This window comes from Oncorhynchus masou, unplaced genomic scaffold (genome assembly GCF_036934945.1).
Source record: "Oncorhynchus masou masou isolate Uvic2021 unplaced genomic scaffold, UVic_Omas_1.1 unplaced_scaffold_1653, whole genome shotgun sequence".
NCBI classification, from domain to species: domain Eukaryota; kingdom Metazoa; phylum Chordata; class Actinopteri; order Salmoniformes; family Salmonidae; genus Oncorhynchus; species Oncorhynchus masou.
In genome coordinates this window covers 114,397-125,207 of record NW_027016822.1, presented here as the reverse complement: position 1 = coordinate 125,207, position 10,811 = coordinate 114,397, and the positions used below count along the sequence as shown (strand labels likewise).

The following is a 10,811-nucleotide window of genomic DNA, read 5'->3' as shown; positions in this document are numbered from 1 at the left end:
GCCTGGCGACAACTGAGGCATCCGCATGGTCCTAAAGGACGTTGGCACGTTAAAAAAAATCACATTTCAATTATAAAGCTGGGGGGACAAAATACAATTTCATAATGTGGGGGACGTATCTGAAATTGCATTTTCGTTCCCCACAGTTTTATCATTGGAATGTGATCAAATTGTGGCAACTGTGTGCTTTAGGGCCATGCGGACACCTCATAGTTGTCGGGAAGGCTGTTTGGAGTGTTCATCTGACTGGATTTAGGACCTTGTGGATACCACAGAGTGAGCTAACAGGCTGTGTGAAGGCAAAACTTCTGGAAGGCTGGCTGGACCAGCACGGGAGAGTTGAGCACAATTCAATCAGTGTGTATGTGTTCCGCTCTTTCATTGAGTTGTAAAAGGAAGCAGAACAGAAAATGGCTACTTTAGTTGACTGATATAGTTGGCAAGGTAACTGCTGTATAACTTTACAGAAAAAAATGAACTAATGTTTATTCGCAGTGCTGGGCTAGTATTGTAACTGACATGTAACGTTGTCTAATGTTTCATCCCCTCTCGATTGAGGTGAATGAATAAGCTACGCTAGTGAGTAGCTACCACCGCCAGGTCAGTTCCAGTCTCGAGTTATCTGGCAGTTGCGAGATGAGAGTAATAATAACCATCTAACCGCAGTGAGTTGTATTAGTCAGTATGGCAACGGTATTGATCTGTCAGTTTCCCTTGCTAGTTCCCTACTTTTCACACTGACACAGTCATGGGCCAGCTCTAAAGTTACAGGCTTCACTGTCATGGTGCACAGTAGAGGTCTGCGCAGGACTGATTCTGAATCCTGATTCTAAATCCTGCTCCTGCTCTTCCACCTGCTACCGCAAGAACTGGTCCCAAACCTAACCGAAGTCCCGCAATGTTATTTAGGCTTATGTGAAGCAGCTCATTAGCCAGCCATGGTCCCAGCTATTTTGCGCCCTATAGGCAATATCAAATGCGCAAAAATAACTTGAGACATGGGCTAAATTAGCTGAGATTCTCACATGGTCCTTTCTATTACTGGGCTATATTAGGAAATATGCTAGATGTAGTTTAAAGAGAGCAGAGTTGGAGAAACTTGCACTTTCTCTTGAGCTATTTTTATAGCCTACCTTTTAGGAGTGAGAAGATTTTCAGACTGAGAAATATGGGTGATCAATATTTAGCCCTATTTCTAGGCAATGTAGTAAACTCTGGCCTAATCATAGGCCTATTTAGGAAATGTATTCAGGCATAGACAAATAAATGGCTATTCAATACTGAAGACCCATTGAATGTTTTCCCCAATTGATAAAGCAACTTCGCTCGAATGTGCACTGCAAAGTCGATCGTTTTGTCTTCATTATTTGATAAACAACGTTAAATTAACACTATGACATCCGGCATGCTGGTAAGTAGCTTGCTAGCTAAAAAACCACAACGCACGAAAAGGGGTTAGTTATCAGTATCGTTCTGCTTGAGCTATTTTACAGTTTGTAAACAAAGATGTATGATAGATTTAAAGTGTAACATATTTAAACTGGTTAAGATTATAAGAGCTACCATTGGTGTTTTTAAAATGGTCGGTTTTACCTGAAATTGAATAAAGCCAGAAGTAATGCCTGCCTCATGAATCCAAGTATTTGACATGGGGGAAGGGACCAGTAACTTTATCAGCTTTTCCAATGTACAAGCTACAGTACTTTTTCATACTTGGGTCAAACTGCTATGAACTGGTTACATCCAAATATCATCGAATTTTATGGAAAACATGATTGTCACTGTCCGGGACCTTTTAATAAACCATGCATTTAGTCTTATTTTATGTTCTACAGCTGTCCAAGACATATGGGTCTGTTTTCACGGTTCATTTTGGACCCACAAAAGTGGTCATCCTGGCAGGATACAAGACGGTCAAGCAGGCGCTGGTCAACCATGCAGAGGAGTTTGGGGACAGGGGCATGCTTCCTGTGTTGTATGATTTCACCAATGGACATGGTAATGTAGTATATGTGAAACTTGTAATCCCGGTTAACTGTTGCATTCGACAATATTCTGTCAAGCAAGCATATTTGGAGCTATAAATATGTGACAAATATATGATTCTCTCCTGACATGATTAGTTCCTGACACCTGCACAATATTACTTTAAACAGGTATTCTGTTTGGCAATGGAGACTCTTGGAAAGAAATGAGGCGCTTTGCCCTGACAAACCTTAGAGACTTCGGGATGGGCAAGAAAGGGAGTGAGGAGAAATCTTAGAGGAAATTCATTACCTGATTGAAGTGTTGGAAAAACATGAGGGTAAGAATTCGTAGGTCTGATTTTGAAAACCAAAAAAAAGGATTACATAAAAAAAATCTTTAGGTTTTCTAATTTAATTTCTGATCTTGATCTTTTTAATAGGTAAAGCATTTGACACAACCCAGCCATTGAGTTATGCTGTCGCCAACGTAATCTCCAACATTGTGTACGGCAGCAGGTTTGAATACTCTGACTCCAAGTTCCGAGCCACAGTGGATCGAGCCAATGAGAACCTACGTAATTGCAGGCTCCGTTTCAGTTCAGGTACTGTACTATGTGCTCATGATGTTTACTTTGCCATTGTGAAGAACTAACTGGTCACACTTGACTAAACCAGGAAAATGTAATAGTTATTCAAATTTGTACTGGGCTACTGGAATAATAGAGGGTAATTCATGCTTAACTTTTTGTTTACGGGGAGATAGTTGTACAACATGTTCCCCTGGCTGGGCCCTTGGCTGAAAAGCAGGAAGCTTTTGTTAAAGAATATTGGAGAACAACAAGAAGGAGATGGAGGAGCTGGTGCGGGGGCTGAAGAGACTCTCAACCCTCAGATGTGTAGAGGCTTTTGTGGACTCGTTCCTCGTCCGAAAGCAGACCCTGGAGGTATGAAATCTCACTACAGTTAAAAACATCTCAATTAAAACAAGATAACTCACGTAAAATATACGGTGTCCGTAAAATATATACGTTCAGAACGTTTGTGAAAGAGCACAGTTAGAAATATATGGCAAATATAAATCAAGTTGAATGGTCTGAAGAGATAGATGGGTAGGGTTGGAGGGTAGCTGAAAGGATGGGAATAAATACAAACAAAAGATAACTATTGTACAGTGGGGCAAAAAAGTATTTAGTCAGCCACCAATGGTGCAAGTTCTCCCACTTAAAAAGATGTGAGACCTGTAATTTTCATCATAGGTACACTTCAACTATGACATACAAAATTAGAAAAAAAAATCCAGAAAATCACATTGTAGGATTTTTAATGAATTTATTTGCAAATTATGGTAGAAAATAAGTATTTGGTCACCTACAAACAAGCAAGATTTCTGGTTCTCTCAGACCTGTAACTTCTTCTTTAAGAGGTTCCTCTGTCCTCCACTCTTTACCTGTATTAATGGCACCTGTTTGAACTTGTTATCAGTATAAAAGACACCTATCCACAACCTCAAACAGTCACACTCCAAACTCCACTATGGCCAAGACCAAAGAGCTGTCAAAGGACACCAGAAACAAAATTGTAGACCTGCACCAGACTGGAAAGACTGAATCTGCAATAGGTAAGCAGCGTGGTTTGAATAAATCAACTGTGGGAGCAATTATTAAGAAATGGAAGACATACAAGACCACTGATAATCTCCCTCGATCTGGGGCTCCACGCAAGATCTCACCCCGTGGGGTCAAAATGATCACAAGAACGGAGCAAAAATCCCAGAACCACACAGGGGACCTAGTGAATGACCTGCAGAGAGCTGGGACCAAAGTAACAAAGCCTACCATCAGTAACACACTACGCTGCCAGGGACTCAAATCCTGCAGTGCCAGACGTGTCCCCTGCTTAAGCCAGTACATGTCCAGGCCCGTCTGAAGTTTGCTAGAGAGCATTTGGATGATCCAGAAGAAGCTTGGGAGAACGTCATATGGTCAGATGAAACCAAAATAGAACTTTTTGGTAAAAACTCAACTCGTCGTGTTTGGAGGACAAAGAATGCCGAATTGCATCCAAAGAACACCATACCTACTGTGAAGCATGGGGGTGGAAACATCATGCTTTGGGGCTGTTTTTCTGCAATGGGACCAGGATGACTGATCCGTGTAAAGGAAAGAATGAATGGGACCATGTATCGTGAGATTTTGAGTGAAAACCTCCTTCCATCAGCAAGGGCATTGAAGATGAAACGTGGCTGGGTCTTTCAGCATGACAATGATCCCAAACACACCGCCCGGGCAACGAAGGAGCGGCTTTGTAAGAAGCATTTTCAAGGTCCTGGAGTGTCCTAGCCAGTCTCCAGATCTCAACCCCATAGAAAATCTTTGGAGGGAGTTGAAAGTCCGTGATGCCCAGCAGCAGCCCCAAAACATCACTGCTCTAGAGGAGATCTGCATGGAGGAATGGGCCAAAATACCAGCAACAGTGTGTGAAAACCTTGTGAAGACTTACAGAAAATGTTTGACCTCTGTCATTGCCAACAAAGGGTATATAACAAAGTATTGAGAAACTTTTGTTATTGACCAAATATGTATTTTCCACCATAATTTGCAAATAAATTCATTAAATCCTACTGTGTGATTTTCTTATTTTTTTTCTTTCTTATTTTGTCTGTCATAGTTGAAGTGTACCTATGATGAAAATTACAGGCCTCTCATCTTTTTAAGTGTGAGAACTTGCGCAACATGTGATTATCTACAACTCTGAGCAAGGTTTGAGAAGTTATGGTTTTAGTCAAATATTATCTCTTGTGGTCAATTTGCAGTCTACAAATGTATATGTAATTATATTCCAGCCATCCGCTTAGGGGAATTAAAATAAATAAATATACGCCTGCAGGTGAATCTAGTTGATGATCCCTGGTCTATGCCATGGAAACAAATATTTTCTCCCCTTTTTAAAATGCTTTTTCTGTGTTTTTCTGTATGTATCAGGAATTTGGCAACAAGAACTCTCACTACCATGACAACAACCTGATATCCTCTATGAGAAACATGTTTTCTAATGGTACTAACACCACAGGGACAACACTACGCTGGGCTTTGATGCTAATGGCCAAGTACCCTCTTATACAGGGTAAGTATCAATGTGCACACACACACCGTTGCTACAAGTGATTGTAGTAATGCCATACAATCAAGGTTTTACTTGCTGTGAACATTTCCCATTTGAACCACAGGCCAGTTTAGTTTGTTTCAATTGCTTGAACACTGAATGAAGCTGTATATATATATATGTGTGTGTGTGTGTGTGTATATATATGTATGTATGCTCCCATTATTAAGCCCACCTGGACTTCATCACCACCCTGATTACTCTCCCTCCTTAGTCCTCACCCACCCCAGTCATCGTACTGGTTCTGTTTTCATGTCCTGGTGCCTATCTTGTTTTTTATTCACTATGTTGGTTATTTTTAAACTCACCATCTGCACCTGACTTGGTGTTACAGTTAGTATTTGTTGAGACATTATGCAATGAATGTTGAGATTACCATCTTGTTCTATGACAAATTATGCTGTTTTGATAGTTTATTTAGTGACAGGTTTTGATCGGGTTAGTGCATTTTGCCAGGGAAATGTGGTGTTTTGGCAAACACTTTTTTGTTTGCATTATCCCTGTTTTGAGGGAAGTGTTCAAACAATCCAGAAACTAACAGTTTTGTTGGACATGATCTACACAATTTACTTATTGTGTAGCTGTTGACTACAAAAAGGTGTAATGCATTAAGTGAGAACATTGAACTGTGCAGAAAATGTAACTGCTTTGGTACGTAGGTTAAGGTATCATTCCCAGCTTAATTCAGTTATCAAGCCATCTTGTAAAAATTATAAAATGTCCAGGGTAAAGATTAAGATGACATTTTCTGAGGGTAGTAACTTTGGTCCTCCCTCCTTTCTGTCTCAGACCGGGTCCTGGAGGAGATCAGCAGCGTTATAGGAAGTCGTCAGCCCTTGGTAGAGGACAGGAAGAACCTGCCCTACACTGATGCAGTGATCCATGAGACCCAGAGACTGGCCAACGTTTTACCCATTGCCATCCCCCACACCACCAGCCGAGACATCACCTTCCAGGGATATTTCATCAAGAAGGGGACGCTTGTGTTTCCTCTACTGACGTCTGTCCTACAAGACGGAAGCGAATGGGAGAGACCCACACACCTTTAACCCCGCCCACTTTCTGGATGAGGAAGGTCGATTCACCAAGAGGGATGCCTTCATGCCCTTCTCTGCAGGTGAGGTCCACTGTTTCTGTATCCATACTGACTGGGTAAGTGAATCCTTCTATGGTACTCTAAAATGAAGAGTTTGGGGAATTGCTTTGACCCAGAGAGTTTATGGTATAAAATGTGTGTACAATTTGACATATTTATATGTGAACTATAGGAATCTATGTAAACATAATTGTTATGTTGTCTACCTCATTTTATCTTCTTCCAGGTCGTAGGGTGTGTCTGGGGGAGGGTCTGGCCAGGATGGCGCTCTTCCTCTTCTTCACCTCCCTCCTGCAGCGCTTTCGTTTCTCTCCTCCTCCTGGAGTAACAGAGGATGATCTGGACCTCACACCATCCGTGGGGTTCACCCTCCACCCTTCACCTCACCAGCTGTGTGCTGTGAGCCGGGTCTGAGATGAGTCTGGGCCTAATGTATATTATACATGGATTAGAACAAATGCTCCACTTTAGACAAACATGCTGAAATGGCTTTCCTCACCGGCTGTGCTGTGAACCAGGTCTGAGATGAGACCAGTCCCTCAATGGTTTTGGTTTAATTTGATGGCTCTACAATCCAACAAAGTAATTGATTGATACAAAGCACTGCTATTATGTATGTACAGAATGCAATTGTTTTTGTTTGCTGTCCTGCCTTGTCTGGGACTGGGCAGCTGTTGCTAAGTAAAGTCAATCATGTTTCTAGCTAATGTTATCAGTAGTTGATATCTATACCTACCCTTGTGGGCATGTTTTTATGTGACTAGCAAACATACTTAGCCAGATCTGCTAGCTAGAACAATGACTAACCATAAGCTAGCTAGCTCCAGCAGGAGTGGAAGTTCGGCTGCCTACTTTCACTCCATGAGCGGTTCTAGTTATGGAAGGAGACTTGAAACAAAGAAAGACTGCATTGACACAGGAAACCCAATTTGGATCTTTTTCCACTGTTTAGTCTTTTGACTTACCATATCAGCACTTTTGCCTACAATTGGACAAACGACCAGAATTGGGCTGCCTGTGTAAAAGCAGCCAAAATGTTCGCTAGCTGGTGGCTAGTTTAAGCTACTCATTGTCCATTGATATTAGCTAGTGGTTAGCTACAGTATATATATTTGGGCACGAAAATCCATTTTATTGCACCTTTAAGCTTTCTTGTCCTATTCAAACGGGCCAACCACAGGTACATAACGCTAAAAGTGTCTGTTATTGTTAACAGCTAGATGATTGCCTCTGCTAAGCTTGATTACACCCCAAAGATAAATAAGCTAAAACGTAGGCTTCTGATTAGCCTTTGACTATTTGATTAGTAGCGTGTCAGAGGGCTCCATATGTATTGCTAATTCATAATACAGTTGATGAGTGTGCTTGACATCGGCACCAGTTCGTCAAATTCTGGTCCATTTAGTTAACTTGGAGTCGGGGTTTGGAATAGAATAGAATTTGAATTATTGTCTGTGCTCAGTGGGAACCAATCACTGTGCAGCAATGAAAAATGTTAAACTTGTAGATTTCACCAAAACTTTTAATAAAGTCTTAAAGTGGAACTGACAGTATTTTAGCAACATGAAATTGTATTAACATCTGTTCATATACACCCCCAGGAAGAATATGACATCTTTTCGTTTATATCTTCAGACAAGTGAGCACTTAGATATGGTCATTTTCATCATAAATTCATAAAATGTTTGGGAATGACGTATAGTAAGGCATTTGTATGAATTCTATAGCAATATAAAGCGGCCGTGCATTTGCACAATGAATAGACACTGCGTTAACAGAGCAAATTAAATGTAACCATACTTTAAAAGTAATATATTTAAGTAATAAGGCATGGGGAGTTTGCTATATGACCAATATACCATGGCTAAGGGCTGTTCTTAGGCACGATCACGGAGTGCATGACAGCCATGCCATATACCACAAACCCTAACCTTCTTGCTATTATTAACTGTTACCAGTGTAATTAGAGCAGTAAAAATACATGTTTTGTCATACCCATGGTATACGGTCTGATATACATGTCAGCCAATCGGCATTCAATTATTTATAACATCAATTATACTATTTATTTGCTGAGGGTGATTCTTTGATCCACCTCTACACAGACGACACCATTCTGCATACATTTCCCTTTGGACACTTAACAAACCTCCAAATGAGCTTCAAAGCCATACAACACTCCTTCCGTGGCAACCAACTGCTCTTATGCTAGTAAAATTAAATGCATGCCCTTCAACCGACCAGCATCACTACTCTGGACGGTTCTGACTTAGAATATGTGGACAACTATAAATACCTAGATGTCAGGCTAGACTTTAAACTCTCCTTCCAGACTCACATTAAGCATCCCCAATCCAAAGTTAAATCTGGAATTGGCTTCCTTTTTCGCAACAAAGCCTCCTTCACTCATGCTGCTCAACATACCCTCGTAAAACTGACTATCCTACCGATCCTTGACTTCGGCGATGTCATTTATAAAATAGCCTCCAACACTCTACTCAAACTACATCCAGTTTGCTATCACAGTGACATCCGTTTTGTCACCAAAGCCCTATATACTACACACCACTGCGACCTGTATGCTTTGGCTGGTCCTCACTACTATATTAGTTGCCAAACCCATGGCTCCAGATCATCAACAAGTCTTTGCTAGGTAAAGATCTGCCTTATCTCAGCTCACTGGTCACCATAGCAACACCCACTCGTAGCACACTCTCCTGTAGGTATATTTCACTGGTCATCCACAAGGCCAACACTGGCTGCACTTGAACTGCATTTGAAAATTCTATCTAATTTAATTAATTTTGATACCTCCTTTGCTTTCTCATTTTTGGCCTTCCTCTTTTGGGCTCCACTTTTGTGTTGATACATTGTGTCACGTTCGTTGTAACGAGGAGACCAAGGCGCAACGTGATGAGAATACATTCCTCTTTTATTAAAGGACGGAACACTGAAAAAAAAACAATCAAACAAACGTGGAGCTATAAACACTAGTGCTGACATGCAACTACACATAGGCAATAACCCACAGATAAACCAAGGATTATGGCTACCGAAATATGGTTCCCAATCAGAGACAACGATAAACAGCTGCCTCTGACTGAGAACCAATCTCGACAACCATAGACATATAAACCCCTAGACTAGAAAACCCAGAGACATACAAAAAACCCTAGACAGGGGAAACACACATACCACCCTCGTCACACCCTGACCTAACCAAAATAATAAAGAAAACAAAGATAAAGTCAGGGCGTGACACATTGCTGATCTTTATACCTGTCATTTTCAATTCTCGACTTTCTCTCAATTGTTTTTTTTTGGCTGTTGTCTCTTGTTAGCTAGCTCAACTGTTGCTTAAAACGATGACAGAAACAACAACGCTTTGGAGAGTATTTACACAATGAATCCCAGAATGCATTTCATTATCTTAACATTGAATAATATGAGTTATTTAGCTAATTAATTAGATTTGTCATCAATACACACTAAAATATCATACTGACTTATGTCGTGGCAAAAATCATTTTATTGGTGAAACCATCAGTGGGATCATTTATCATATAATCTAGATTAAAGAAAGATCTTGTTGTCAAGTCATAGACATGATGGACCCGCGTCAACAATTAATACTTGGGCGTGGTGGGGAGGTATTCAGATCCGGGCCCATGTATGTTGCAGGCACTGGTGCGACCACACCGGCTGAAGCTACACCACTGGCCACCAGTCTGCTTTCAGTTGTCTGTCACCTTCAGGTATGTGGATGATCAGGGCTTTATTCAGGAACGTTTCTTGGCTACTTTGATGTGTCAAGTGGGCGAGATGCGCAGTCTGTGTTTGACTTCATGAATTTTGAGATGTCTGAGTTTAACTTCATAGAGAAACTCGTCCAAACCTACAATGGTGCAGCTGTCATGGAACATACCTGCTATTTGGATTTACAGCTATGTCCCCTCGTTCCCTGATTTATGAGGTGATGACTACTCCACTCCACTACCATTGTTAACTTTCTCCTGACATGAACTGAAGCCACATCTCTCATTGTGCCCGCTCATCCACTGGTGCATTGAATGTTTCCCTTCCAAGCACTGTGAGTACCCCTATCAATTTCCTCTCATTACTGTATGTAGAGTCAATCGCATACACAATCACATTATTACACACTTTTTACTCCTTGCTTGGACTACCTCATTCTTAGCTCTTTTGTCTAACTGTGTAGTGTCTTGTGTTCTTGTTTTTCTCTTCCCAGTCAAATCCTATCCTGCACTGGTCAAGCCTCTGAACACCTCAACTCATGCCACATACCCTCATACAATCACTGATGTGATCCCATTCCAACACTGTAAGTATCCCTCTCATTCCCCGTAATATTGTACTATAAATGTCTTTATTACATTGATGATTTTGAAACACACTTTGGTCTCCATGCATTCTGCACCTATACTGTGGGTCTCCCATCCTCCTCAACTTTTCAAGTCACCACCCTCCACTGGTGCCATGGGATGATTAGTGACCACAGAGAGTCAGGATACACATTTAACGTCCCATCCGAATGACTGCACCCTACACAGGGCAACGTCCCCAAT

General features: G+C 41.1%; 1 pseudogene; it reads left to right on the top strand.

Moving 5' to 3' along the window:
* Positions 1-1,805: 1,805 nt before the first annotated feature.
* LOC135539187 (cytochrome P450 2K1-like) lies at positions 1,806-7,778 on the top strand (annotated as a pseudogene).
* The last annotated feature ends 3,033 nt before the right edge of the window (positions 7,779-10,811 follow it).